Source organism: Erpetoichthys calabaricus (assembly GCF_900747795.2).
Source record: "Erpetoichthys calabaricus chromosome 1 unlocalized genomic scaffold, fErpCal1.3 SUPER_1_unloc_26, whole genome shotgun sequence".
In the NCBI taxonomy this organism is placed as follows: domain Eukaryota; kingdom Metazoa; phylum Chordata; class Cladistia; order Polypteriformes; family Polypteridae; genus Erpetoichthys; species Erpetoichthys calabaricus.
Window position 1 is genome coordinate 495,398 of NW_026261592.1, and position 6,309 is coordinate 501,706.

At 38.8% G+C, this 6,309-nt stretch overlaps 1 long non-coding RNA gene across 1 annotated transcript; it reads right to left on the reverse strand.

The window, feature by feature from the left end:
* Positions 1-4,571: 4,571 nt before the first annotated feature.
* LOC114643295 (uncharacterized) lies at positions 4,572-5,983 on the reverse strand. The gene is made up of 3 exons (XR_003714755.2): positions 5,899-5,983; positions 5,244-5,431; positions 4,572-4,851 (listed from the first exon to the last, which is right to left on the reverse strand). It is a non-coding gene; the product is annotated as an uncharacterized LOC114643295 (long non-coding RNA).
* Positions 5,984-6,309: the final 326 nt, after the last annotated feature.

A 6,309-nucleotide genomic window follows, 5' to 3' on the forward strand; every position in this document is an offset into this window, starting at 1 on the left:
TTTATTAGCCTGATCCTCTATATGAACACACCTCAAAAGGGGCACGTAGCTGTCTCCAACTCTCTGATGAGATACCATATCCCCGTACACGTACAAAGTGTAAAAGCCGGCCCTGATGTCGGCGGGGAAAGGTGCCTTATAAGTTAAACCCCGAGTCTGATCAGGATGCACTCCTAATATTCAACCCAGCTGTCCTTTTAAGTGTATAGTTTCATCCTTTTCACCCGGTACCACGTAGACTCTTCTTTCCACAGCATTATAACTGAATTTCACAGGGTTCTCAGAAGGGACAAATCCAGCTGCAACATCTGTCAAAGTGGGCAGGCTTAAGGTTGTCGAATTCTTAAAAGACAGTAGGTCGTGAATACCTTCGTAATATCTGCATGGAATGTAGTAATGTTTTTTTTACCCCCGGAGCTGAAACATAGAATTCGTTATCCGGTTTGTCTATGGTATTCCACGTATGTGGGTACTGAATTTCGGCTAGACCGACTTCCCAAGAACCTTCTAATTCTATGGGTTTAGCAAGCTTCGTCGTGAAATTGAAAATTGTGTTGTTAGGGAAAATGTCTGAGGAAGCGTTGCTCGGTAGAGTCACAAAAAAACTTTTGCGCTCCATCGTATACCACTAGAGAATGAAGAGTCGATTAGGAGCACTCTGGATTTTATCAATTGTATCCGGCTGCAGGTCGCAGACTCGGCCTTCCACGCCCCCAGCCTTCCGCGCCTCCTGCCTTCCACACCACGCCCCCAGCATTCGCGTCCGTCCTCTGTAACATCGCTTTCGTTGAATAACTAGTAACGTTGATTTACCATGTAACCCTAAAAGGCGATATTAATATGGCTTCCGGGAATCACGAGGCAAGAATCCGAGTTTCTCTTTATGGTATTACTGTCGTGTTTACTTAAAAAACAGTTTTATAATTTATGAGTCAGGATTCGATTGTTAAAAGAAAGAGGGCATAACATATTTTTAGATTAAGGAAACGCCATACTAAATTTGAATGTGGATGCTCTAACTGCTATTATAGTGAATTCTATCTTTCAAAATATTTGAAATTATTTTTATGGTACTTTTGTACTAAACGGCCTGTCTGACATTATTTCTGGAACCTCGTTCAATAAAGGAAAATTCCGTTAATGACATTAATTTATTATATTACAAAATAAATGATGATCAATAACACAACAAAGCAATCAACAGGCATGAAAATAAAGGTCTAAACTTTCGAGTTCAAAAGAAATATTGAACAATTTTTTAAATGATCCAGCTTACTAATACAGTTCATACTTTCATTTCCATTGTTTGTCTTGAATTGTGTTTTCTTAATTTTGTTCTTCGCTGCTGCTATAATGTTGATAAATTTCAAGTGGAGTTATTAAACTTTCAAATGTTTACCTGGTTTTTAATTTTAATGCATAATTGTTCTCCCTGGGACCCTAACTAATAAATATGTACTTATCAAAAAAAGTGAAGCAATCTCTCAAATTGCTTAATAGATATTATATCGTTTGTTTTTCTAAAGAAATGCAAACATTTGCATTATTGAAAGTTGCACTTCCACTTCCATGCACTTTTATTTATTTTGGAACTGAACTAACAGATTTTAAACTTAACTTTAAAAATGTTTCCTTTGGGTCGATACAATAATTACAAATCAATTTTTTAGTGATTTTAAATCATTTAATCGCCATATACCATTTCTTGTATTAGGAATTTGTCATTTGTTGCATACCCCAACTTACTCTCCAAACGGAGGTGTACTTTTTTGTAAATAAGATTACTGTTATTAGGTCATCGGTGTCACTGCCTGCTCAGGGTTCTTCCCATAGTGTGTTCAGCTGTCTTTGACCACTTTGTGCCTGCGTGTGTCATCGTGTCTGTTGTCTGATTTGGTGTAACGCCTGAATCCTACAATGTGTCCCCTGGTCAGTGTCCCCTCTTGATTAGTTAAGGGCTTTTTTGATTCTGTCAGACCAAGTATTGTTACCTTAATAAATGCTAGCTTGATTTCTGGTTGTGTTCCTGCTGCCTTGAAACACGCTGTGGTGCAGAAACATATTATAAAAAACAAAATAAGGACCCTCTAATGTGTCAAATTTCAGGCCAATTTCTAAACTGCCTTTTTTATCTAAAGTCTTTGAAAAAGTTGTCCTATCTCAAACATTTCTAGATGAAAATAGTATTCTGGAAAAATTCCAATCCAGATACAGATGTTCTTGCAGCACTGAAACATCCTTGTTAAAGGTTAACGGTGACCTCTTCCCAATTACTAATCCTGGAGATTCTGCCATTCTTCTTCCGTTCCTTGTAGGGTCTGTGGGGTGGTTTTGTGTTCTTTTTTTTGGTCTTCCATGGGCTTGTTGAATCCCCCTCTTGGTGTGTGTCCCGTCCCGTCCCGTGCCTGTAGGGTGGGGGGGGGGGGGGGGGTATGGTCGTGCCTTGCTATTGTGCGCTCGTCTGTTCTTTTTTTTTGGTGTGTTTAGTTTCGTGTGCAATGTGTTTCGTGCTTTCCCCTCGTTTGACTACTCTTTCCCCTCGTTTGAGTACTCTTTTATGTGCCTTTTCCTTATTTTGGTGCTTGTTGAGCCTCATTTTTGTGACTCCTTTCTGTATGTGCTCACTCCTGTTTTCTGTGCTCTTGTCGGACTCTTTTTGCGCCTGCGTCTCTCGCGGCCCCTCATCCGCCTCTCTCCCCCTCTTTGTGTGTGTCCCGTCCCTTGCTTGTAGGGTCTGTGGGGTGGTTTTGTGTTCTTTTTTTTGGTCTTCCATGGGCTTGTTGAATCCCCCTCTTGGTGTGTGTCCCGTCCCGTCCCGTCCCGTGCCTGTAGGGTGGCGGGGGTATGGTCGTGCCTTGCTATTGTGCGCTCGTCTGTTCTTTTTTTTGTGGTGTGTTTAGTTTCGTGTGCAATGTGTTTCGTGCTTTCCCCTCGTTTGAGTACTCTTTAATGTTTTTTTTCCTTATTTTGGTGCTTGTTGAGCCTCATTTTTGTGACTCCTTTCTGTATGTGCTCACTCCTGTTTTCTGTGCTCCTGTCGGACTCTTTTTGCGCCTGCGTCTCTCGCGGACCCTCATCCGCCTCTGTCGCCCTTTTTTGTCCGTCTTTCTCGGGTCCTCTTTTTGCGCCTGCGCAGTAAGTCTTTTTGCAGCTACGGCCCATGGCCGGATGTGCCTGCGTCCATCATCCGGTTTAGCATTCTCGGTTAGTAATATGGATAGGAATGTTTCTATTCATTTGGGTGAGTTCTCATCCTCTGTAGCTCCTCTTACTTGTGGGGTTCCATCCTTGGACCAGCTATCTTTTTGATAGGCATGTTACCTTATAGGCTCCATTGTTAACAAGTATGGCTTCTCTATACTGATGACACTTAAATATATTTGCCACTAAAATCAAGGCGAGAAAATACAGACTCTCCATGTGTGCTTGAATGATATTAAAACCTGAATGGCAATGCATCTTCTTAAACTAAATGATAATAAAACTGTGATCATGGTGTTCAAGAGTTAAGAAAGTTTGAGTGTCTCTGATATTGCTCTTGGACCCCTTTCCATATACGTATCATAAAGCTTCAGTTAGCCCAGGTGTGATCTGTGACCACTCATTCAAACTCGACAGACAGATAAATTGTGAAGTTAAATGAAGCTTTTTCCAGCTGAGACTTTAAGGTAAAGGCTTTCCTTTCTTTCTGTGATCTTGAAAAGGCCATCCAAGCTTTTACAGCATCTCGTTTGGACTATTGCAGTTCTTTGTATGTAGGTATTGGTCAAGCCCTGTTACGACGCCTACAACTATTCCACAACTTTGCTTTTCGCTTATTGAAGGCTCTCGTAAATGTGGCCATATTTCACCAATACTGACCTCACTTCACTGGCTTCTGGTCCATTTCAGAATTGATTTTAAAATTCTGTTTCTTGTTTTCAAATGTTTGAGTGGATCAGCCCCATCTTGCCTCTTGGAATCTCTTCACTTGTATGTGCCAACAAGATCCCTGTGGTCTACTAGCCCAATGCTCTTAGTTGTGCCGAGGTTGAGGCTGAAGCAAAGGAGGAATTGGGTGTTTGTGGTGGCTGCTCCTTTTCTCTGGAATGGCTCTCCTTATTATATTAGGTCTGCTCCATCACAGGCCATTTTTAAGTCATCATTAAAGTCTTATTTCTTTTTGCTGCCATTTGACCCTCCAAGAGGTTGACATTTTTTGTATATTTTGGCTCACGTACATTCAGGATTATAAATATGTATATATGGGTATTGTAAGTTTATCTTTTATGTAATGGCTGGTTATTCTTGCAGTTTTGTGCTGTGTACATACGGTATATTTGAACTGCTTCTTTTACCCTTTCTTGTACAGCACTTTGGTTCAGTTCTGGCTGCTGTTGTAAATGTGGTTTATAAATAAATATTGCCTTGCCCTGCTTTATAAAACATTATTTTAATACATAACACTAAGACAATGGACTGTAAAGATGAAGTTGGTTTGAAACATTTATTACAAAAAAGTTAAAGAATATATAAAATATAGAACAAGAATTGTAGGTTGTAACTGAACAATGAGGGACATGTAGGTTTGTTACATTTTCTCACAAAACTCAGTCATTTTCCTTTTTCCTCTCACGTTAATCTAAAAACAGATGCATGTCTTCCATATGTGAAAAAAATATATCTAAAGACATATTCTCTCTCCTCTTCTTCTGGAAATTCAGATAGCAAATCAAATTTCTGAAGGGCCTCCTCAGTGTCGTCTTTGTCCATTGACAGTAATGCAGGGAGTGAGATTCGCCCTCTGAACACAGAAATGTTCTCAGCACACCACTTCTGTGCCTCGGTGAAATGCTGAAGGATTCCATGCTGCTGTAATACATTATATTAAAAAAGAAAGAAAGGAAATTCTTTACATGGTCATCATAAAGCTCATAGCCTTTTCCTCCACATTTACAAGGAATGTAAGGAAAGTAAAAAAAATAATGTACAGTAAATTTAATTTATTATACATTATTAACACTGCTGCTTTTGATCACAGATTCAAGAGTTGTACTAGTACTCCAGTTTGTCAGAAGATATAAAACAGGCTTTTAGTCTTTTGGGCTTTGACTCCTACTGCTTAACGATTAACAGTCGGCATCTGAGACAAGCATTAAGTCTTTTTATACATTTTATTCACTATACCACAGGCATTGTAAGTCAGCATCAACAAAATGTAATTTATCTTTCTTATGGAAGTTTATAAAATGAGGTGTCTGTACCTGCTTATCTGTGCCCTGTGCTGGATGTTGGAGAAGGGACGCTGACGTTTCTTCTAAAAGAAAAAATCTGAAATCTGCAGAATGCAGTGCTATGGAACAGAATAGCAAGACATTTGTTCATTTCAGATGTAGTGCCAAGTCTTTACTCATCTTCTGTCTTCTCATTAATGGCTCAATAAAGTCTAAACCTAAAAACATAGAAAATAATATTTACCTAAGGAAATGTTAAAAAAGAACCAAAAGAATAAGCACAATAAATGACCCTGTCCTGGCTGTTCATTGTTTCTGTACCTTCTAATTTTTTGTATGGTTCTTGGCCTTCATTTAGAAAGGCGTTTGCTCGCTCAGTCTGATGTGAGCAGTTACTTCAGTGATTTCAAAAAGAAGCACTAAGTTTATAATGGTAAACATTTGGACTATTCGACTTTGATTTACAATATGGCTAAGTATATTTGTCATATTGCTGCAGAACTAAATTAAAGTTATTAAAGGAAATTTAAATGTCATTTACCCCTTGGGGCTGAAGTTCTCAAGTAACATTCTACACCAGCTCTTCCACAAAGCCAGCATGTCATTCTAAAGAGGACTGAGCAGAGTCACGTTGTTAAAAGGAGTTTAATGTTACAAAAATATTTATGCAAACCATTATAAACACATTTAAATGATCTGGATTTTGAAAGGTAGGCGTTTCTGGAACTTCAAAACCACTAGGGACAGTATGTTGAAATTAAAAAAAAAAACAAATATGATAAAATAAGTTAAACATAACACAAATATCCAACACAAATTGTAGAAGGTGACAAAAATCGGAACCAGCAACCAGATATAATCCTCCCTCTACAAATACTACAATGAAAGAAGAGAGGACTAAAGTTGAGACATAACTCATTAAAATTGAAGGGGGCTCTCGAGGATGAAATACAGAGACACCACAAAATGGTCCTTTGGAAACCTGGACACAACATTAAATACAGACATACAAAAAATGATAGTTACAATATGAAATGGTCATACCATCAACATGGAAATTCCAGAGCCATGGCTATTCATTTGGCTTGGAAGGCCC